Genomic DNA, 24,916 nt, shown 5'->3' on the forward strand with positions numbered 1-24,916 from the left:
TGTCCGTATCTTCCAAACCGTAACTCGAAACGACGCGTGCTACGTGTCTATGAACTCGTGAACTCGAAACCTTTCCAACGGACCCAAAGTCGAAATCGAAAGCCCATTTATTTTAAAAGTCAACTTTTGAGTCAAACCCGTTTTAAAACAAAAATTAAAACTTTAAATCAAAACCCCTTTTTATTTTCCAAATAAATCTCAAAATCTTTAAAATAAAATTCTACATCCTTTAAAAGAAATTTCTAAAAAACATAGTTAAATAAAACTTTAAATTTCTAGTGAAAATTTGGGTCGGGTCGTTACACAAAATACTCCACAACTGAAACCTCACGCTACACCAGTACCCGGAGAACTGCTGATCATATACTGAGGTAACTAAGCTCGCCACATCCCGTGCATAGGCACGAGCAGGCAGATAAGCTCACCACTTCCTGTGCAGAGCGAATTGATGCACAAGCAAGCAGGTATGCTCGCCACTTCCCGTGCAGAGCGAATCGATGCACGGGCAGGCAGGAATGCTCGCCACTTCTCGTGCAGAGCGAATCATTGCACGAGCAGGTAGGATACTCGTCACTTCTCGTGCAAAGCGAATTAATGCACGAGCAGGCAAGTAACTAGGCTCGCCATTTCCCGTACAGAGCGAATCGATGCACGGGCAGGCAGGTATTCTCGCACAACCTCAATCACAACATTCTCGAAACCATCTCATAACTTTCATTGTTTAATAATATATTAATGCCCCTTGTATTTCTTTTCATATTCACCTCTACATATTCATCACCATCAACACTTGCTGTGAGAAAATTTATTCTTGTAACACTTATAAAACAAGGTCCACTCACTATTTGCTCAGAATTGTGCCGAATCCTTTCCGAAATTGATTCCTACTCATGTCCCCTCACTTGTTTGTCACTCAAATCATACCAACATTTCCTCCATAATTAATTTAATCATTCTGCATAATAATTGCCTAATCCTCATTCATTTACCTCGACAATAACCATTTCTTTTCTAATACAGCAATTATCGTCATAGCATCTCTATAATTCCCAATTAATCTCTTAGTCTCAAATCCTCGTCAATTCATTCTCATGATCTAAATCCTACACTAAGCCTTCTCTCACATATAACAACAAACACACAAAACAAACAATTCAACGATAGTACTCAACAATAAACTAGATAAGTTTTACTCACAGTGCAACTACGTGAAATGACCGAAATACCCTTCACGGCGCCATTACTCGGATATCTAATTCGGCAGCATAACAGCATCGGGAATGAGATTTCCCGAGCCCGTGTACCGAAAACATCAACTGGATCTGAAAATGGTCTTAAGGGTTCTAGGAAGGTAGAACGGTGTAAACGACCACCAAATCGAACAACCACGCACGGCGGAGCCGTGGTGGCCGTGAGTGCCCAATCTCACTCGACGGAAAACACCGTCGGAAAAGCCAGAAACTGACCGTAGAAGACGACTGGCCTTGTGGCTTCGATTCGCCGTCGTGGGAAAGTCGTCGAAGCTAGGAAAGAGTACAGGGAGGCTCGCCGCGATGAGGGGAAGACAACCCAGGTGGTCCGGAGTCGCGTCGTGGCCGGAAAATGCAGATCGCTGGCGAGGAGAGGCTCGGCTGTTCTGCGTCGTTCCTTCATCGTGGGTGATCGGCTGGAAAAATGAAGACCACTGGGAGAGAAAGGGGAGGGAGGCGAGTAACCTGGGCCAAACACCCAGCCCAGCCGCCACCGGACGCGCCGCCACGAGCGGTGGCAGGGGTGGCGAGGGTGAGGGGCGAGAGAGAGAGAGAGAGAGAGAGAGAGAGAGAGAGAGAGAGAGAGAGAGGAAAAAAAATGAGGAGAGAGAACTGACTTTTGGGGTTTTAAAACCATTTTTGTAAAAATTACAAGTTTGCCACTCACTTCAATTGCCCGTAACTTTCAAATCGTAACTCGGTTCAACGTGTGCTACGTGTCTATGAACTCGTGGACTCGAGACCTATCCAATGGGCCAAAAGTCAAAGGCGAAAGCCCACTAAATCTAAAAGTCAACTTTGGGACAAGCTCAATTTAAAACAAAAATTAAATCCAAAACATTTTTAATTTCCAAATAAATTCCTAAAATCCTTAAAATAAATTCTCAAAATGTTTAAAATAAGTCTTTGAAAAATACAGGGTCTCACAAGCCTCTCCTCTCCTTGCCGGCGATCTGCATTTTTCGGCCAAATCGCGGCGCCGGACCACCTGGGTTCTGTTCATCTCATCACGGCGAGTCTTCCCATGCTTTTCCCTCATGCCGGTGACGCTCCACGATGGCGATTCGACGCCACCAACCTGCGACTGCTCCAGCGGCTTTTTCGGCGAATCCGGCGGTGTTTTTGTCGAGTGAGGTTTGGTTTTGACTCCCGTCGACCTCCTCTTTCATTCTGTATGCTTGGTTTGAGCTGAAACTTATTCATTTGAAAAACCTAGTTTTGGAACTCACAACCATTGCGGGCTCTGCCGTGCGTGGTGGCTGATTTGAGCTTCTTTCCTTCGTTTTGTTGTCCCTCTTGATCATTTGGTGTTTGTAAGATGAATTTGTGCCTGAAGTTTATTGAATTTCTTTGTCCAGGTTATGTTTTGCCGCTGCCACCGCCAGCTCCGCCACTGGTGGTGGCGGGTTGGGTGGTTTTCCTTGTCAATCAACCTCCTCAGGACATCCAGAGGCCAATTCTAGGGTCTGTTTGCATCTCGGTGAGTGTTTGTGTGTTGTTAGGGGCCGGGCAGCCACCGTGCGTGGTGGTTACCCCCCATTTCGGTTGTTGAACGGCCAAGTTGGGATCTCTGGATATTAAATTGTTGGTTGTCTGGTCTTAACAGGTACTCGGGCTTGGGAAATCTTATTCCCGATGCCGTCATGCTGCCAAATTTGTTATCCGAGTGTGTTGTCGCCCAAGGGCATTTTGGTCTTTTCCCGCGGTTAAACCTTGAGTGAAACTTATTGGATTGTAATGTAGAGTACCGTTAGTGATTTGTCTATTTTGTGTGTTTGTTGTTATGTGTTAGAGAAGGCTAAGTGTAGAATTTGGATCATGAGAATGAATTGATGAGGATTTGAGGCTAGGGAATTAATTAGGAATTATAGAGTTGCCCAAGAATAATTGCTGGATTAGAGAAGAAATGCTTATTGTCGAGGATTAATGAATAATGATTAGGCAATTATCTTACAGAATAATCAAGTTACTTATTAAGGAAGTATTTGGTATGATTTGAGTGGTAAACAAGTGAGGGGTCATGAGCAGGAATCAATTTCTGAAGGGATTCGGCATAGCTCGGAGTAAACTGAGAGTAAACTTTGAGTGATAATTAAGTGGCTGACAATCTTATAGCTGATTCTCATGTCAAATGGTTTTGTGGGTGGAGAGTAAATGTTTAAATTAGATTTTAATAATTATACTTTGGAAGCTATAACGTTATTTATGGGTGTAGCTTCTTGGTTATTAAATTAAGTGGTGATTTGGGTTTGGAACCTATGATTTAAGTATAAATCTTATCACAAGTATGTGTTGATGATGTTGCGTACGTGGTGATGAATTTGAATATACAAGAGGTATTATATTGTGAAACAAGGATAGTTATGAGATAGTTTTGAGAACGTTGTGTTAGAGTTTGTGCGAGGATATCTGCCTACTCATGCTTTGATTTGCTCTGCACGAGAAGTGGCGAGCTTACTCACCTGCCTGCTTGTGCATCGATTCGCTCTGCACGGGAAGTGGCGAGCATACCTGCCTGCCCGTGCATCGATTCTCTCTGCACGGGAAGTGGCGAGCTTATCTGCCTGCTCGTGCCTATGCACGGGATGTGGCGAGCTTAGTTGCCTCAGTATATGACCAGCAGTTCCCCGGGTACTAGTGTGGTGTGAGGTTTTGATTGTGGAGTATTAATTGTTCTTCAGAGGTCGATTTACAGTTTTGAGATGATTTAAAAATAGATTTGAGAAAAGGTTTTAAAATTGGGGGATTTCAAAGAGCGATGTGAGTGAAATTAGATAGTTTGATTTGTTTGTATTTGTGTGCTTGTATTGCATTTGTTTGCTAGGACTTTGTTTGGCTAGGACTCAGTAAAGTTTAGGCTTGAATCTTTGAGAATGAGAATGAGGATGATTATGCACTAAGATTATGGGTTAGGATGTGAATGGTTGATGTTGAGATTAATATTTGACGTGTAGGCAATTGATTTGCCAGAATGATGATTATTATTTATTGATGGGATTTGATTTGAATACGAGGAATTACGATTTATCTTGATGCTTGGATGATTGGTGATGAAATGTTATGTGATTGAGTATTTATGGATTTTATTGTGGATTATTATTGAGTATGAAAATTGAGGATAATTATTTCGTCATTTCACTCATACGAGCTCTAGTGAGCTTACCGGGTTGTTTGTTTGAATGACCCGGTGTACCATGGATATGGTGCAGTGTGGTTGTTTTGCAGGTTAAGCAGACTGAGGAGGCAGTGGGACCCATTTTGATTTATGTGATTTTTTTTATACAGTGATTTTATATAAATGTTTTTGGGCTCACACTCTGATTTATTAAACGTATATATTCATTTATCACGCTAAGTGCATGGCTCATTCTTTGAAAAGAGGTTTAAATGACAAAGTTTCAGTGTGTTTATGGGCCCGAGGTTTAGGGCGTTACGCTTGGGTGCCCGCCATTTTGGAAAATTACTAAAAATCTCACTTAATATGCTCATAAGTGGTGTGGAACCCTAACCTTGGTCCTTATACGATTGTTTAACTTCTAAAACCAAAAAGTTGTTATTTTCCTTTCTAGATTTAATATTTAAATTCTTACACTTTTGTTTACTTTATTCTCTTTTCATCTACTTTATTCTCTTTTCATCTACTGACAGGACCGCCCCCGGATTTCACCCTGAAACCCGAAGAGGTCCTGCGGGAATCCAAATTCAAGGAAAATCCTACCGAAAATTCGGCAGAACCTCCCCTGAAAATGGACTACCCCAGAAATTTCAATACCTGTTAAAAGCACTTCTATACCGCAACCACCTCTACCACAACCAAATAGGGTCTCAGACCCAACAATCTCACAGAAACCCAACTTAAAATTTGTAGAGTGGTTATCAGAGCTGCTATTCTAGTACAAGGAATTTTTACAAAAATTAAATGGCGCCTACAGGGTCCGACTAAGGAGATGATTGCAATTGCCTCGACGTGTTTGGCTCGACCTCCACCAAATCTACTACCTGGGGGACAATTTAAGACAAAACAAATAAACCGTGAGACAAGCTCAGTGAGTGGACAGTTTAATAGAAACGAAAATAAAAGTAAACTTTCTGTTTCAGAAAATCCCTCAAAACCGCATTTAACTCTAAAACCTCTTGTTACTCTTTGAAATCCCCCAGTTTAAAAAAAAAACCATCATTTCCAAGCTTTTAGAATATTATAAAACTAAAGGAACTCAAAGTAAAGATAACTCAAAACACTTTTCTCAAAAGCCAATCATTTAATTTATCAAAAATCATAGTAAAAATCGAAATCATTATAAAACTCGAAAGATATTTCTCACTTGAAATCCATATTTAAACTCTTGAAAATATCAATTTCATTTTCCACCATGCTATATACCCTGAATAACCTGGCCATACACACGCGTGGAGTAAATCCAACACGTGCAGGCAATATCCTGGCCATACACACGCGTGGAGTAAATCCAACACGTGCAGGCAATATCCTGGCCATACACACGCGTGGAGTGAATCCAACACGTGCAGGCAATATCCTGGCCATACACACGCGTGGAGTGAATCCAACACGTGCAGGCAATATCCTGGCCATACACACGCGTGGAGTAAATCCAACACGTGCAGGCAATATCCTGGCCATACACACGTGTGAATAAATCAGCACGTGCAGGCAATCCTGGTCATACGTGCACGCAGAGCGGCCCCCAAAGGGCGAAGCATCCCGACACACGGCCCAAAGCCTATATGTGTGCCGTGATGGGTCCCAAAGACCTATTTATCTGATAACCTGGAGGGTACTGCAAAGGTGGTTTGAAAACCATTTTTCCATAATCAAATCATAAAATCATTTCCTCACGGATATAAAATATCTTTATCGTTCCCAGAAACTTTAAATCCTCAATCCACACTGCATAAGAACAACTAGTAAAATAGTCATTAATAAATCTCATTCAAAACACATAAAACTAATCAAATCTTGACCATAGGCTAAAATATGAAATAATCCATACGTGTAAAAATAAGAAACTAGTTTTCTTTCAAACGTTCAACAATAAAACTTATTCGAAATAACATTTGAAATTCAACGTTTAATACCAATGATCAAATCCCAAATCAACTCAAAATATTATGAAATCTTTAATGAAATTATTTGAAAACCAAGGTTCGCTCACATTTGTTATTACTAAAACAAATTCAATTAACCAAGATAAAAATGTAAATTTCATAAATCATTTTAAGGAAGAAGGGTCCACTCACAGTGACAGCCCTAGCTTCGATCCTCCGCCGGATCGTCACGAGCCACGGTCGTTTCGCCTAAAATAAAACAATAAACATAAGATTAGTCTCGACTCAACGACGTTTAGAGTGTGTATAAAACCTAAGCGTCCCACCCGACTCTCGCTTAAACAACAATTAATAACTACTCTTCTTAATTCCATAAACGTCCTCTCATTTCCCTGAAAATTTCCCGGCTCAACTCAACATCACCCACACTTCCCAAAACCAGTCATAAACTTAAAAGGAATATGCGTATGGCTTATCTCGATCAGGAAAATCGTCCTAGAGTGATTTCAGTATCAGCGAAGTCTCAAATTACAGTCCGAAACACCCTTTCGGTTTCTCCAATCACTTCCAACCTACCCAAGATCATCAACCAACTCAACAATGGCTCTAAATGATCCTACACTTCAAGAGATGATAGTGGGTGTTTGAGACCACTGCGATTGCCGCCCAAAGTGGCTGCTCCAAGACCAAATTTAGCTAAAATACCCTTTTTCCTAAAATCTACTCATACTTCTCAATTCTAAACATCAATTGGGGTTCCTAGGGATGAAAATTTCTAACAAAATAACAAGAATAATCCCCCAATCTGAAAACCCCAAGCAATCCCGAATGGCATCTAACCCCCAAATTTTCAACTTCTCAAATTCTCAAAAATCATACAAATAAACCACAAAATAATGAAAGCCCACTAAGAAGGGAAGAAAACCCACCTAATTTCAATTCGAACGGTGGCCAGAGGTGGCCGGAATCGCCGAAGAGAAGGGGCGGCGGCTGGATGGTTTTCTGGCGTGTTTCTCGCGTGTGGGTGCTGGCCGGCGAAGGGAGTGACTGGGGAGGTGGTGGTCGGCTTGTGGGGATCACGCCGGTGAGCCCAGGTCGGAGGGAGGTGGCCGGTGGCGTGATTTTCTGGTCGTGGTGGTGCTGCGCAGTGACGTGTGCAGGAGAGGGAGAGAACACGGGGAGAGAGAAGAGGAGAGAGAGAGTAGGCTGGGGGGGTGGTCGGCGCCTGGGGGGTGTGCTCGCCGGAGGTCGAGGCCGGCAGGGAGGTCGCCAATGGTGAGTGGGGGTGGCTGGGGTTGTGGCGCAGGGGAGAAGGCGCGGGGGTGGAGTGAAGACCTGGAGAGAGAGTGCGGGGAGAAAGAGATATAAAGGAGAGAGAATATTCTAGAGAGGGGGAGAGAGAAATTTCTAGAAAATCTGACCCAATTTGTCATTTTACGAAATTGCCCCTCGTTTCAAATGCCCATATCTTTCAAACTGTAACTCGAAACGACGCGTGCCGCGTGTCTATGAAATCGTGAGATCGAAACCTATCTAACGGACCCAAAGTCAAAATCGAAAGCCCATTTATTTTAAAAGTCAAATTTTGGGTCAATCCCAAATTAAAACAAAAATAAATATTTAAATCAAAACCCTTTTTATTTCCCAAAAATATCTCAAAATCTTTAAAATACAATTTCACATCTAAAAAAAATCTCTTAAAAACATAGTTAAATAAAAATTTAAATTTCTAGTGAAAATTTGGGTCGGGTCGTTACATCTACTTTATTCTCTTTTCATCTACTTTATTTGCTTTTTACTTTAGTTGCATTTTCTTTTAAGCTGCCTCACAAACCAACAAAATTTTCAAACTATGTTAGGTTTAAATTAACTTAAATTTAAGTGTAGTGTATCGTCTTGCATCACTTCTTGAGGTTCGATCTCGTTAGTATATTACTAGACTCGTATATTTGCGAGTAAATAAAATTTTACAACAAGTTTTTGGCGCCGTTGTCGGAGAGTGTTTTGATGCACTAGTTTAGGCTTTTTGTTAGTTTCAATCTTCTACTAGTTTTCATTTATTTTGCTTTCCTTAAAAAAAAATAAAAAATTATATATTTATAAAAAAAAATTCGAATTTTCTTTTAATTAGTATTTTTTTTTTTAAGTTTCCTTGTTCTTTTTCCCACTTTTATAAGTGCCGAAAAAAAAAATGAAAAAAAATATTTTTCTTTACACTTTCTTGCATCTACATTCTTGTAGGTACCAAGAAAAGAAAAAAATATATATATATATTTATAGTTTACCATTTATAGTTTATTATTTATTTAGAAAATTAGGATTAAATACCAAATATTAATAGTTTTTCAGTAAAACAGCAAGACACTAAGTTTTTTTAATTTAGGTACTAACCTAAAACAAGACATTTTGGATTAGGTCACAAATTAGTTTGCTATACAGTTGTGACTGTTCGACAGTCACAACTATAACTGTTTCAAATTCATAAAAATTCAAACTTTATAAAGGTTTAATGCTTTTAATTTAGGCTTAGGGGATAAAGTCATATAACCCATAGACTAAACATTAAAGTTTAAGCCTTGTAAATATTGAAAAAACAACAAATCAATAAAAAATTTATGACTGTTAGACAGTCACAGTTCAGTATAACCATATTTTTTGAAGTTGGTACCTAAACTGAAATTTAGTATCTAAAGTGAAATGACATAAACGTTTTGGTAGTTAAAATAAAAAAACATTGCAATTTGGTACCTAAAGTCAACGGACCTTTATTTATTTTAGCGGTATTCTTTATTTTGTGCTTGTGAAAAATATAAACTCTTGCTTTTATTTAGCATATTTATTGTTTCCTCTTTCTTTATAGCTTTCATAACCAGTATCTAGCATCATCTTTTATTTTCTTTACCATTAGTTTTGTCTACTGAAACATACTGAAACACTGAAACACTGCCATTTAAACCCATTTGCAAAAAATGAGTCATGCACTTAACATAATAAATAAATACATATAATAAAACAGAGTGCGAGCCCAAAAACATTTATGTAAAATCACTTTCTAAAATCGGTTTAAATCAAATTAAAATGGGTCCCACTGCCTCGTCCTCTCCTCACTGCCTCCTTAGTCTGCTTAACCTGCAAAACACAAATAACCACACTGCACCATATCCATGGTACACCAGGTCATTCAAACAAATAACCCAGTAAGCTCACTAGAGCTCGTATGAGTGAAATGACGAAATAATTATCCTCAATAATTTCCTCAATTTTCGTACTCAATAAATAATCCACAATAAAATCCAAGTATACATAATAATTATCCACTCACATAAATTTTTCGATCACCAATGATCCAAGCATCAAGATAATCATAATTCCTCATATCCACATCAAATCCCACCAATAAAAATGTAATAGTCATTCCAACAATTCAAGCTTAATCATCCACCATTAACCTCAAAGATAATTTATTTGCCACTATATCTCCAACTGATTCACGATAATCCAATCCACACATCATATTCCATAATCTCATGGCAAATCATCAACATTCTCATTCTCAAGATTCAAGCCTAGACTTAACCAAATCCTAGCAAACAAATGCATACACGCAAGAAAAGTAACAAATCAAACTATCTAATTTCACTTACATCGCTCATTGAAATCCCTCCATTTTAAAACCATTTCTCAAATACATTTTTAAATCATCTCAAAACTATAAATCGACCTCTGAAGAACAAATAATACTCTAAAGCTGTAAAACAATTAAAATGTCTGAAATAAACGCAATGCCTTACTAAAACTGTCATTTAAAATGTTTACTGAATGAAAAATCATTTCTCAAAATACTCCACAACTGAAACCTCACGCCACACTAGTTCCCGGGGAACTGCTGGTCATACACTGAGGTAATTAAGCTCGCCACATCCAGGAAACTAGGCTTGCCACTTCCAGTACAGAGCGAATTGATGCACGGGCAAGCAGGTATTCTCGCACAACCTCAATCACAGCATTCTTGAAACTAACTCATAACTTTCATTGTTTAATAATATATTAATGCCCCTAGTATTTCTTTTCAGATTCACCTCTACATATGCATCATCATCAACACTTGCTGTGAGAAAATTATTCTTAAAACATTTATAAAACAAGGTCCACTTACTATTTACTCCGAACTATGCCGAATCCTTTCCAAAATTGATTCCTACTCACGACCCCTCATTTGTTTGCCACTCAAATCATACTAATACTTCCTCAAAAATTAATTTGATCAAATCTGTATAATAATTGCCTAATCATCATTTATTTACCTCGACAATAAATATTCCTTCTCTAATTCAGCAATTATCTTCAGAGCATCTTTAATATTTCCCAATTAATCCCTTAGCCTCAAATCCTCGTCAATTCATTCTCATGATCCAAATCTTACACTTAGCCTCCTCTAACATAAAACAACAAATCACACAAAGCAGACAATTCACCCACAGTACTCAACAATATAACCAGATAAGTTTCACTCACAGTGTAACCACGTGAAAAGACCAAAATGCCCTTGGACGACAACACGCTCGGATAACAAATCCAACAGCATGACGGCATCAGGAATAAGATTTCCCGAGCCCGTGTACCAAATGGAACTAGAAGGGTTCCTGGGACTTCAATTGGGCGGAATTAGGTCAAACAACCATTAACTCACCACCAAAAGTGGTGGTTCCGATGGTGGAAGTGGCGGCACAAACCTCGAGGATCGTTTTTGACAACTAGACCGACGGCCAAAAGTCGCCAAAAATGGCCGAAATCGGTGGTGGAAGCAGGAGGCTGCGTTGGACTTCCCGAGCTCATTGCTCCGTCGTGGAGCATCGTATGGACGAACAGAGACCATAGCTATCACCATGACGAGGGGAATAAAGCCCAGTAGGTCCGGCCATCAAAATTTCTGCCGGAATAGTGAAATCGTGGTGGTGTAGCCGCAACTTTGGTGGCTTGCTGCGCTGTCGTGGGTGGTCGGATGGCTGATCCGAGACCACCAATAGAAAGGTATCATCAATAGCTTTCCAACGCCACCAAGAACGCCTAAATCGGAGGTCGGGAGCAAGAGTTATAGCTGGTCAAAGTTTTGTCAAGAGGAGAGGAGAAGAGAGAATTCGGGAAGAGAGAGAGAATGCAAGGGAGGGAGAGAGAAATGAGGAGAGAGAGAGGTTTCTGACATTTTGGGTTTAAAAACTCACTTATGTATAAATTACAAGTTTGCCACTCACTTCAAAAGCCCGTAACTTTCAAACCGTAACTCTGATTTATACGTGCTTCGTGTTTACGAACTCGTGGACTCAAGACCTATCCAACGTGCCCAAAGTCAAAGACGAAAGCCCACTAATTTTAAAAATCAACTTTGGGTCAAGCCCAATTTAAAACAAAAATTAAAATTAAATTAAAACCTTTTTAAATTCCAAATAAATTCTCAAAATCTGAAATACCTTAAAATAAATTCTCAAAATATTTAAAATAAATCTTTGGAAAATACGGGGTCTCACAATAGTATCATATTTATTTCTTTGTTGTCTTTAGGTTGTTGCATCTAGTTTCAATTGTTGAATTTTTCTTCTTGCTTTTATTTATTGTTAAAGAAAAATATCATATATTTTTGTCATTTAGTATAATTTGGTTAGATCTTATTTATTGTTGTTTTTTGCATCTTATCCATTGCAACATTAGATAAGGTAATTTCTATTTCCTCTTATTTCTTTTTTCTTTTCCTATTTCCATCTCTTGTTTATTTTTATTTTAGTTCTATTTCCCTTTCTCCTTTTTTTGTAGTTTTAGTATTTATTCTAGTATGTTCTTTTAGTGCTTGCATTGGGAAGAAGTTTGCAAAGGTGTGGTCATCAAGAAAGAAGAATTGCTAGCAAAAGTTTGGTTGCCTTCTCCTTGTGTGTTGTGGCCAATGTCACCACAATAGTGGTATCCTCTAAACTTTTTCTTTTTAAAGCTTTCTTGAGTGGTGTTTGCCTTACTTGTGCAATTTCAATTTTCATATATCTTTGTTTTGTTGGTTGTTGCATCTTCAATTAGCATTCTTGCATAATCAACTAGTAAGGGCATTCACCCCCAACAAGATAAGGATTGGATTTAATCACCAAGTCCTTGCCCACCTAGGCTAACCATCTCTTGCATTTGTTAATCCCAAACTCAATTTAATTAAAATCAAGTAGACATTGGCCAAAGGGTTCACGAAGCTCATAGGACCCTCTTGGAAGGAGCCAATTAGTGGATACTCCGGTGAGTGTTTTTGAAAGCATAATGTCTAGAAAGGTTCTTTAAGGTTGCAATCATCTTGATGCTTAAAGGGGGTTGGTTTTTAAGAGAGACCGTTTGTGACTCCTCCACCCCTTCCGGAACCGATCTGGTTGTATTTTTGAGAACCTTATATCGGTACGCCACTAATTTGCTTTGAAAGAGAGAAGGAGCTTGTCTAGTGCTTAATCAAGATTAGGATTGTCTAAAAGACACCTCCCAAGGCTAAATCAAAGATAATTAAACTGCTTGTTTAGATTAACTCCTTATTTTGTGATTTTTTGTGTTTGCTTTGTTTGTTAGTTTACCCATATTTTCGTCTAAGAAGGGTAGTTAATTAAATTAAATTAAAAAAAGAAATTGAAAAAGTTTTTGAAAAATACTTTTCTTGAAGCCGTCTAGTGTATGCTTGGTCACCGTTCATTGAATCACGATTTAGCACCTTTTGACCTTGAAATTGAGAGAACACTTAGACATTTAAGAAACAAAATTGAACCGATAATTGAAATGGGTGAAAACATTGAAATTCGCCCGTTAAGAGAGTATTTTGCTCCAGTCGTCATTGACACCCCCTTCTTGTATAGTTCTGCCTCACACTACCGCAACCCATTTTGAGATTAAACCTTACATCATTCAATTGTTGCCCTCCTACCATGGATTGGATCGAGAGGACCCGTACATGTTAAGGAATTCATTAAAATTTGATCAACCTTTAGATACCAAAATTTTCCTGATGAGTCCGTGCGTCTCCGTTTATTCCCATTTTCGGTTAAGGACAAAGTGAAATCTTGGTTGAATTCCCAACCCCTCAGTTCTATCACTTCATGGGATCAACTTGTTAAAAAAATTTTGTCAAAATTTTTCCAATGTTTAGGACTAACACGCTTAGGAGAGACATTTTAGAGTTTCGACAAAAAGAAGATGAGCAGTTTTATGAGAGTTGAGAGCAATTCAAGGATTTAATTTTGAGATGTCCTCACCATGGATTCGAGACGTGGCGTTTAGTGCAATACTTTTACAACGGTTTAACTCAAATAAATTGCAATATGGTAGAATCCATGAATGAGGGTGCGTTTTTAAATCTTGGGGAAGAGAAAGCCTATGATTTCTTTGAAAAATTGTCCTAAAATTCTCAACAATGGGATTTCTCCAACCCACATGATAGACAAGCCAAAGAACCAAAGCGTGGGGGGATGTATGAAGTGAGAGGCGATGTAGACTTAGGGTATAAGATTGAGAGTCTAATGAGAAAGGTGGAGGCCTTGGCCTTGAGTCAAACCATGAGTGCCGTTAACCATGTCCAAAATGAGGTTTGTTCTCATTGTACTAGCCCGATGCATAATGTCCAAGTGTGTCCTTCCTTGTATATTTTCCGAGAGTAATGTTGAGCATGCGAATGCCCTTAACAATTTTAGGAAGTCGTTTGTGAATCAAGGTACCTTTTCCGAGACCTATAACCCCAATTGGAAGAAATCACCCAAATCTTTCTTGGAGACAAGGCCAACCCCAAACACATTTAGAAGAAAATTCAATGCCAAACAATTCATTCAGTCCTCCTAATCGTTCATATTCCCATGTTCCTCATCCCACTTCACAAAGTATTGCCCAACAACAAAATCCATCATCACCTTTAGAGGACACACTCCAAAAGTTTATACAATTGACCGGTCAAGCCTTTGTTGAGATTAAAGCTTCTACCCACCAAAATACACAAGCCATTGCGAAACTAGAACATCAAATTGGTCAATTAGCTAACATTGTGGGAGAGCGAGATAAGGGAAAATTTCCAAGTCAACCCATTCCTAATCCAAATGGTCAATTTCATGTTGATGCATCTAGTTCATCCAATACTCATGAGCATGTCAAGTCCATCACAACCTTTAGGTCGGGTAGGCAAATTGATAATAAGGTTCAAATGCCCAGTTTGGAAAAAAAAATGATGAAAATGACAAAAATGAAACAAATGGATTAGGTGGTCTAAAGCCTAATGTTGATTACATTATCATGTCAAAGGAAAAAGAACCTTTAATTGTTGATCCTTCTCCAATTCTTGTCCCCAAAGCCCTATTTCCTCATAGGTTGGCTAAGACAAAGAAAATGCACAATTTAATGACATCCTAGAAGTGTTCAAGCAAGTCCATATCAATATCCTCTTCTTAGATGCCATCAAACAAGTGCCTTCTTATGCCAAATTTTTGAAAGACCTTTGCACCATAAAAAGAAGAACCAATGTTCCAAAGCAAGCCTTTCTCACCGAACAAGTTAGTTCAATTATCGAGCATCGAATTCCGGTTAAGTGCAAGGACCCCGGTTGTCCTACCATTGCATGCACGATAGGAACTCATCATATAGGAAAAGCATTGCTAGATTTAGGAGCAAGCGTGAACCTTTTACCATACTCAGTTTATGTGCAACTTAGCTTAGGAGAGATGAAACCAACCTTGGTGACTCTTTCTTTAGCGGATAGGTCGGTAAAAATTCCTAGGGGAATGTGGAGGATGTCTTGGTCAAAGTGAATGAGTTTTATTTTTCCGTAGATTTCATTGTGCTAGACACTCAACCCATGACCAATGTTTGTGATCAAATTCTGGTAATTTTAGGACTTCCATTCCTTGCCACCGCAAATGCCCAAATTAATTGTAGGAATGGAGTCATGAATTTGTCGTTTGGGAACTTAATTATGGATCTTAATATTTTTAACATAAGTCACCAACCACAAGAGGGTGAGGATAGCATTTGTGAGGTTAATTTAATCGAACAAATATTGGTAGACTCTTTCCATAGGGATAGTGTTGAGGACCCACTAGAAGCATGTTTAGCCCACTTTAGTTGTAACTTTGATTTTAATGAAGCAATAGAAGAAGTCAATGCACTTTTGGACTCCACACCCATCATGAACACCACCAATTGGAAACCAAGGGTAGAACACTTTCCTCTTTCCAAAAATCCTCCACTTCCTTCCACTGTTGAGCCACCCAAGCTAGATCTCAAATCATTACCTGCTAACCTCAAGTATGTGTTTTTAGGATCTTCCGATACATTTCCCGTGATCATAGCCTCCGATTTAAATGATGAGCAAGAATGCAAGCTTGTGGAAATTTTGAGGGAACATAAGGAAGCCATAGGTTGGTCCATTGCTGACATCAAAGGCATTTCTCCATCCATTGTAATTCATAGGATCCACTTAGAGGATCCATGAAAGAAGTAGTGATGAGTGAGGTTTTGAAATTGTTAGATGTTGGTGTCATTTACCCCATTTTCGATAGTCATTGGGTGATCCTTGTACAAGTTGTTCCAAAGAAATCTGGCATCACTGTTGTGAAAAATGATGACAATAAATTGATTCCCACACGAGTGCAAATCGGTTGGCGTGTGTGCATGGATTATAGGAAATTGAATGCCGTCACTAGGAAATACCACTTCCTTCTTCCTTTCATTGACCAAATGCTTGAGTTGTTAGCTGGTCATGTCTATTATTGCTTCCTTAATGGTTATTCTGGGTATAACCATGTAACGACCCGACCCAAAGTTGACTTTAAAAATAATGGACTTTCGTCTTTGACTTTGGGCACGTTGGAAAGGTCTCGAGTCCACGAGTTCGTAGACACGCGGCACGCATCAATCGGAGTTACGGTTTGAAAGATACGAGCATTTGAAGGAAAGGGCAATTTTGTAATTTTGTAGGAGTGGGTTTTAAATACCCAAAATGCAGAAATTTCTGGACATTCTCTCTCCTCTCTCCCCGATCCTCTCCTTTCTCCCGCGTGTCTCACTCTCTCACTCTTGCCGCCACTGCCACCGGCGCGTGTGGGCGCGTGCGGCGGCGACTGGGACCGGGCTTTGGCTCCCCGCCATCGTCGTCCCTCCCTCCTCCTTCCCTTGGCCTCCCCTTGCTCCGGCGACCATCGTCGACGGAGAAATGACGCGAGACAGAGAAGATGTCCTCGCCGGCGATCGGTGTTTTCCGACGGAGTTGCGGCGCCGGACCACCTGGGTTCTCTTCCCCAGGCCACGGCGAGTCTTCCCATGCCCTTCCCTCACGACGGTGACGCTCCACGACGACGATTTGACGCCACAAGGGTTGCGGCTGCACCACCGCGATTTCACTGTTCCGGCAGAAATTGGATGGCCGGACCTACTGGGCTTTGTTCCCCTAGTCATGGTGAGTCTAGCTATGGTCTCCGTTCGTCCATACGAGGTTCCACGACGGAGCAATGAGCTCGGGAAGCCAAGTCAGCCGCAGGCTTCCGCCGCCGATTTCGGCCATTTCCGGCGAGATTTGGCCGTCGGTCCAGTTGTCAAAAATGATCTTCGAGGTACGGGCTATCTTTCCCATAAGGTGTGTTTTCCCAATTTTGAGAAATTGAAAATTTGATTTTAGGGTGTTTGTTATATTTCGAATTTCTTGAAATTGGACTTGAATTTGAATTGTTTTTGGACAATTGAAGGTTTTATTATGCAATTAGGATTATTTGGAGCTGAATTTGAGTATTTCTAAGTTTGTGGCGCTGTTGCTACCGTCGGCCCCGCCCCTCGTGGCGGCGGGTTGGATGGTTTCTTGTATTTTTCCACTCCCTTAGAGTTCTAGAAGCTTGATTCTAGGTTCGGTGACTATCTGGGGTGTTACAAACCAAATCCCTATTGCACCCGAGGACCAAGAAAAGACCACCTTCACTTGCCCATTTTGTACTTTCGCTTACCGTCGCATGCCCTTTAGGTTATGTAATGCACTCGCCACCTTTCAAAGGTGCATGATTTCTATTTTCTCTGATATGGTAGAGCGGTTCCTTGAGGTTTTTATGGATGATTTTTCCGTCTTTGGGTCTTCTTTTGATGAATGTTTGTGTCATCTTTCATTGGTTTTAATTCATTGCAAGGAGAAAAATCTTGTTTTAAATTAGGAAAAATGTCACTTCATGGTCAAAAAGGGTATTGTATTAGGGCATATCATTTCTTCTAAGGGCATTGAGGTGGATAAAGCTAAAGTGAATCTAATTTCTAATTTTCCACCTCTGCGTACTGTTAAGGAAATTAGATCTCTTTAAGGACACGCCAGTTTTTATCAAAGATTCATCAAAGATTTTAGCAAAATTTCATGTCCCTTGTGCAATTTACTTGCCAAGGATTTCTCTTTTGTAACGACCCAACCCAAATTTCACTGGGAATTTAAATTTTTTTTATTTTTATTTAACTTTGACTTTACAAGGCTTTAAAGAAAGTTAGTTGATGGGACCTTGGATTAATTTTCTAAATTACTTTGGGAATTTCTAGACTTTAATTATTTTATATATATATTTTTATAAGAGACTTATTTGAATTTCAGAATTTTTTTAGAAACGTATATGACGTTGAGACGGTGGGAAATTCAAATTTATTTTTGATATCCTGTTTTATGTTTTCATCAAAAAAAAAAATTAATCTGACGGAAATGAGATTATTCTTTTTAAACATTTTAAATTTTGTAATTTATAAAAGTTTGACCCAAATGTTGACTATCATATTTAATTGGTTTTCGATCTCAGTTTTAGGCTTATTGGAAAGGTCTTTGAGTCCACAAGTCCATAGAGCGAACTGTGCGTCCATTGGAGTTACGGTTTGAGAGTTACGGACATGTGTTGTTGAGGGGCATTTTTGTAAATTTAAAACCCCAACTATTTGATTTAAGTCAGCCCTCAAACCCTCTCTAACACTCCAGAACCTTCTTTTTCTCTCTCCCTTCCCGCAATCTCTCGCTCCCATTTTTTTTCTCTTCCCTCGCAAGACCCCCTGCAAACCCACCCAGCCGCTAAGACCAGCCACCACCAACCCACCATCGACCAATTTCCCGACCACCCAGACCCGCCGGCGACCTCCCCACCGGCCGGCCACCCCTTCCACTCCCTTCAGACTTCGCCCAGCCACCTGCAAAGAAGCAGACATCGCCGAAAGTCCCAGCCAACACCTATTTATAGTGAGACGACCGTAGGTCGAGACGATCTGGTGGAGGGTCGAAGCTAAGAATTTTATACTGGGAGTGGACTTTGTTTTAAAAGTTTATGTTTCTAGATGATTTTGATTTCATTGATTTAATGGTGGATTTGAGTTGAGAATTCTTATTTAAAACTTCTTCAATGACATTATGTTTGAGACTAATGACTTTAAAAATTGAAACGTTGTGATTTGAGGAAAGACACATGTTTGATGAGTTAGATTGTTAAAGAGAATTTTGAAAAGAGTATTTAAAAACTGCTGTGTAAATGCACGTGTTGACCGGTCGAGCCTGCCTGTGTAAAATGCATGGGATTGTGGCCAGGATACGAGCCTGCTCGTACAGAGTGACCCCTCCGTACGAGATTGTGGCCAGGATGCGAGCCTGCTCGCGCTGAGTGTCCCCTCCGTACGAGATTGTGGCCAGGATATGAGCCTGCTCATGCAAAGTAACCGCTATGTACGAGATTGTGGCAAGGATTTGACTTGCCCGTGCACGGGATTGTGGCCAGGACAATGTTTACAGTACGGGTATAAGTATGGTGTGACTTTTATGTATAAGTGTTTTGAGAAAATCAGCTTACAAAGATAATTTCAGTTCAGATTTTATATTTCTCAGCTTGAAAAGTTTTATTGCTTTTTTCACTGTATCAAGGTTTATTTGAGATGATTTTGAAAAATGGATTTGCGAAATGGTTTTAAAGTTGGGGGATTGCAAAGAATGATTGTGAATTCTTAGAGATTCTTATTTTAAGATTTCTAAAAGAATAAATAAATTTTATGTTTCGTTTTTTTTAATCCGTCCACTCGCTGAGTTTGTCTCACAGTTTTTCTTGTTTTGTCTTAAACTGTCCCCCCAGGTAGTAGCTTTGGTGGAGGTCGAGCCAATAACGTCGAGACAGATACATCCATCTCCCTAGTCGGACCCTGTAGGCGCCATTTAATTTTTGTAGAAATTCCTTGTAATAGAATAGAGGCTCTGATAGCCACTTTAAATATTAAGTTGGTTTCTTTGTGAAATTGTTAGGTCTGAGACCCTTTTTGGTTGTGGTAGAGGTGGTTGCTGTTTAGAAGTGCTTTTTAACACGTTTTGAAATTTCTGGGTTAGTCCATCTTCAGGGAAGGTTTTGCCGAATCTTCAGTAGGATTTTCCTTGATTTTGGATTCTCGCAGGACCTCTCCGGGTTTCAGGGTGGAATCCGGGGGCGGTTCTGTCATCTTTTGTCTTTGATGATGATTGTATCCGTGCCTTTGATAAACTTAAGTTTTTGTTGACCTCCACTCCCATCATTAGACCTCCCGTGTGGAGTGAACTCTTTGAGATTATGTGTGATGCATTTAATTATGCCATAGGTGCCATTTTGGGACAATGAGTTGGTAGGTTGCCCCATGTCATTGGCTATGCAAGCAAGACCCTCACTGATGCCCAACTTAACTATTCCATCACTGAAAAAGAACTTTTGGCGGTCGTCTTTGCGTTAGACAAGTTTAGGTCTTACCTTTTAGGCACTAAAGTTATTGTTTATTCTGATCATGCGGCTTTAAAATACCTATTGTCTAAACAAGATGCTAAACCCCGCCTAATTCGTTGGATCATTTTGCTCCAAGAATTTGACATTGAAATTCGTGACAAAAAGGGGTCCGAAAATGTGGTTGCCGATCATCTTTCTAGATTGATAGTTGAGTCATGTGAGGAGTCCATTCCCATCATTGAGACATTTCCTGATGAGAAACTTATGCTTGTTTCCCAAACACCATGGTATGCAGATATTGTGAATTTCCTTGTCACTAATGAGATATCTTCCCATTGGACCAAGCAAGATAGATCTAAGTTTCTAGCTAGGGTCAAGCATTATTTTTGGGATGATCCTTACTTGTACAAATATTGCCTGATCAAATCATTAGGAGATGTGTCCTGATTAGTGAGCAATCCAATATCATTTCTTTTTGTCATGACCATGCTTGTGGAGGCCACTTTAGTGCTAAGAAAACCGCCGCCAAGATCCTTCAATGTCGTTTCTATTGGCCTTTCCTTTTCCGTGATGCCCATGTGTATGGCCAATCTTGTGAGAGATGCCAAAAGTTAGGGAGTCTCACTAGGAGAAACATGATGCCTCTAAACCCAATCCTTGTTGTAGAAATTTTTGATATTTGGGGCATTGATTTTATGGAACCTTTTCCTAATTCTTTTGGCAATTTGTACATACTTGTATGTGTGGATTATGTATCCAAGTAGGTAGAGGCAATTGCATGTAAAACCAATGACCATAGGGTAGTGCTTCGTTTCTTGAAGGAAAACATTTTCACTCGATTTGGGATCCCACGCGCTATCATTAGTGATGGTGGGAAGCATTTTTGTAATAAGCCATTTGAACATTTAATGAAAAATTATGGCGTCACCCATCGAGTTGACACCCCTTACCATCCCCAAACAAGTGGTCAAGTTGAGATTTCTAATAGGGAAATTAAGCATATCTCGGAGAAAACAGTTGACTCATCCCGAAAAAGTTGGTCTTTGCGACTCATTAATGCGTTGTTGGCTTACTGAACCGCTTTTAAAACCCCTATTGGAATGTCTCCTTATCGTTTAGTTTTTGGGAAAGCATGTCATCAACCTGTTGAATTGGAACATAGAGCATTTTGGTTCATTAAACAATTTAGTTTTGCTCTAAACAAAGCAGGGACCCCTAGGAAGCTCCAATTAAATGAGCTTGAGGAACTAAGGAATGATGCATATGATTGTGCTAAAACTTACAAGGACCGTATGAAAGTGTTCCACAATAAACACATTTTTAGGAAAATTTTTTCACCTCATCAAAAAGTCCTTTTGTATAATTCTCGTTTGCATTTTTTTCCTGGCAAATTGAAGTCTCGTTGGACTGGTCCTTATTCGTACTATTTTTCCTCATGGGGCGGTTGAAGTTGAAAATCCTAAAATGGTGATGTTTTTAAAGTCAATGGTCAAAGATTGAAACCATTTCTTGAGTTTCAAAATTATGAGGTTGAGAAGGTCTTACTTGGTGATCCGGTATATCATGATTGATGTTCTTTGTTTAGTTAATTAATTTAGGATTTTTTTTTTTCTTTTCTTTTTTTTTTTCTTTCTTTTTATAGGTGTATTCTCTTCATATTTTTGGGAATTATCATTCATTATTTGTTGAGCTTCATTGTTGGTAATTTCAAAGAAATGAAAGTATCCTCTTTTAGGTAATTTCTTTTCACCATCTTCTTTAATTTCTTATTTCTTGTCATTGTCATTTTTTTTTTCCTTTCCAATCATTGAGGACAATGTTTGATTTAGGTTTTGGGGTGCAGTTTTAAAATTTTACTTGAATTTTTTAGTACTTTTCTAGTTTAAAAAAAAAAAAAAAAAATTTAGTTTTGTTTTTATTAATTGCTTAACTATGATGAAATTGATTTTCTTACATTCAATGCTTAGTTTTAGGAAATACATGATTCTCCATTTTAATATTTTTGCATGCAAAATAAGAATATCTCTCATTAGATTTCCTATTATTTTCATGATAGAATCATTTTTTTTTAATTCTTGAACTTGGAATATTTTTATACTTAAGCTAATAATTGCATTTTGAAATTGAAAAGTGAAATTTGAATTGAATTACCTAAGAAAAAATAGTGGAGACTTGACCCTAATGAGCTTAGAGCCATTCTATTTTTGTGAGTGTTATACATTTATCTCTAATGTAACGCCCCGAAACTCGGGCCCATAAACATTCTGAAAACCTTGTTATTTAAACCCTTTTTATAAGAATGAGCCATGTACTTAACATAATAAATAAATACGTTTAATAAATCGATCAGAGTGTGACCCCAAAAACATTTATATAAAATCACTGTATAAAAAAAAAATCACATAAATCAAAATGGGTCCCACTGCCTCGTCTTCTCCTCACTGCCTCCTCAGCCTGCTTAACCTGCAAAACATCAACCACACTGCACCATATCCATGGTACACCGGGTCATTCAAACTGACAGGACCGCCCCCGAATTTCACCCTGAAATCCAGAGAGGTTCTGTGGGAATCCAAAATCAAAGAAAATCCTACCGAAAATTCGGCAAAACCTCCCCTTAAAATGGACTAACCCAAAAATTTCAAAACCTAGTAAAAGCACTTCTAAGATATCAATCACCTCTATCACAACCAAAAAGGGTCTCAGACCCAACAATACAAAATAACCTTGTACTTTAAATATGGTTATCAGAGCCACTACCCCTATTACAGCAAATTTTTCTTTTATAATTAAAGAAAAGAATCTACCAAAATGGAAGCAGAGCCTACAAGATCTGGGAACAGAAAATGAACGCTGTGCCTCAACGTGATTGGCTCGACCTCCACCGAAACTATTACCTGGGGGAAAAACAAATTAAGACAAACAAGAAAAACTGTGAGATAGGCTCAATGAGTGGACGGTTAAATGGAAATGAAATCAAAGATTAAATATCTTTTTAGAAAAACTCTTTTATAAACACGTTTAACTCTAAAACCTCACGTCGCTCTTTGAAATCCCCCAGTTTTAAAACTTTGTTGAAACTCCTTTCCAAACAAAAACAACGATTATTCCACGTAAACATCTTTATCATTTAAGTAAACACAGTTAATCCAATAAGAACTTCCATAAAAAAAAATGTAAGGTAAATGATTAAACATGAAATCACGTCACCATAGACGATAATATAATTAACTTAAATCCTCCATTTGTCATTCATGCAAACTATCCATCTCTAGGCTACGAAATGAAACGTCACATTATATAAGTATCCGGAAAGTTTCTAGTCATATTCTTGGGTAATTAAGCTCGCCACATCTAGTGCAGAGCGAATCGATGCACGAACAGGCCGGGATGCTCGTCACTTCTCGTGCAGAGCGAATCGATGCACGAGCAGGCAGGAATCTACGCTCGCCACTTCTCGTGCAGAACGAATCTATACACGAGCAGGCAGGAATACTCGCCACTTTTCGTGCAGAGCGAATCTATACAAGAGCAGGCAGGAATCTAGGCTCGCCACTTCCCGTACAGAGCGAATCGATGCACAGGCAGGTAGGTATTCTCTGACAAGACCGCCCCCGGATTTCACCCTGAAACCCGGAGAGGTCCTGCGTGAATCCAAATTCAAGGAAAATCCTACCGAAAATTCGGCAAAACCTCCCCTGAAAATGGACTAACCCAGAAATTTCAAAACCTGTTAAACACACTTCTAAACAGCAACCACCTCTACCACAACCAAATAGGGTCTCAGACCCAACAATTTCAAAGAAATCCAACTTAAAATTTTAGAGTGGTTATCAGAGCCACTACTCCTATTACAAGAAATTTCTACAAAATTAAACTTTGCGCCTACAGGGTCCGAGTAGGAAGATGGACTTGAATGCCTCGACGTTATTGGCTCGACCTCCACCAAAGCTACTACCTGGGGGAAACAATTTAAGATAAACAAGAAAAACCGTGAGACAAAACTCAGTGAGTGGACAGTTTATTGAAAACGAAAATAAAAGTAAACTTCTTGTTTCAGGAAATCTTTCAAAACCACATTTACCACTAAGACCTCACGTTACTCTCTGAAATCCCCAGTTTTAAAACCATAAAGTTTACTTAAACTTAAGAAATTCCATAAAACAATATATATTTTCTCAAATTAACAATTTCTTAAAACAACGAACTGTAAAACATCGTAACAGTCTTGATAGAGTTCAAAAGAATCCTTCACTTAAAATCATATTTAATATTCTCTGAAAATAACCAAATTCACTTTCCACCATGCTATATACCCTGAATAACCTGGCCATACACCTGTGCGGAATTCCTGCATCGCACAGGCAGGCAATATCCTGGCCATACACACGCGTGGAGTAAATCCAACACGTGCAGGCAATATCCTGGCCATACACACGTGTGAATAAAATCAGCACGTGCAGGCAATCCTGGTCATACGTGCACGCAGAGCGGCCCCCAAAGGGCGAAGCATCCCGACACACGGCCCAAAGCCTATATGTGTGCCGTGATGGGTCCCAAAGACCTATACAAATCCAATAATCCTGAAGGGTACTGCAAGAGTGGATTTTGAAAACCATTTTCCAAACCAAGACATAAATCCTTTATCCACCGAGAATAAATATCATTTTCTCATCGAAAGAAAATATTATTGAAACCTTCCTTCAAACCTTAAATCAATACGCCAAAGTGTATTATTTCAAATAATTTTAGTATACATAAAACCATTCATAATATCTCAATGCCACGCAAAATAATTTCTTAAAATTGAAGAATCCCAATGAAATTATCACACATTTCACTATCAACTCAAGTCTTACTTAAAACTTTGAAATCAAT

At 39.1% G+C, this 24,916-nt stretch overlaps 1 non-coding gene and 1 pseudogene across 1 annotated transcript; one reads left to right on the forward strand and one right to left on the reverse strand.

Moving 5' to 3' along the window:
* LOC147283294 (uncharacterized) overlaps positions 1-24,916 on the forward strand; it is a 78,530-nt pseudogene that overhangs the window by 40,388 nt on the left and 13,226 nt on the right.
* On the reverse strand, positions 13,481-13,587 carry LOC147283296 (small nucleolar RNA R71). Its single transcript, XR_015122699.1, has one exon. It is a non-coding gene; the product is annotated as a small nucleolar RNA R71 (small nucleolar RNA).

The sequence above is a fragment of the Dryas octopetala genome, chromosome 5, assembly GCF_963921425.1.
Source record: "Dryas octopetala chromosome 5, drDryOcto1.1, whole genome shotgun sequence".
Lineage (NCBI taxonomy): Eukaryota > Viridiplantae > Streptophyta > Magnoliopsida > Rosales > Rosaceae > Dryas > Dryas octopetala.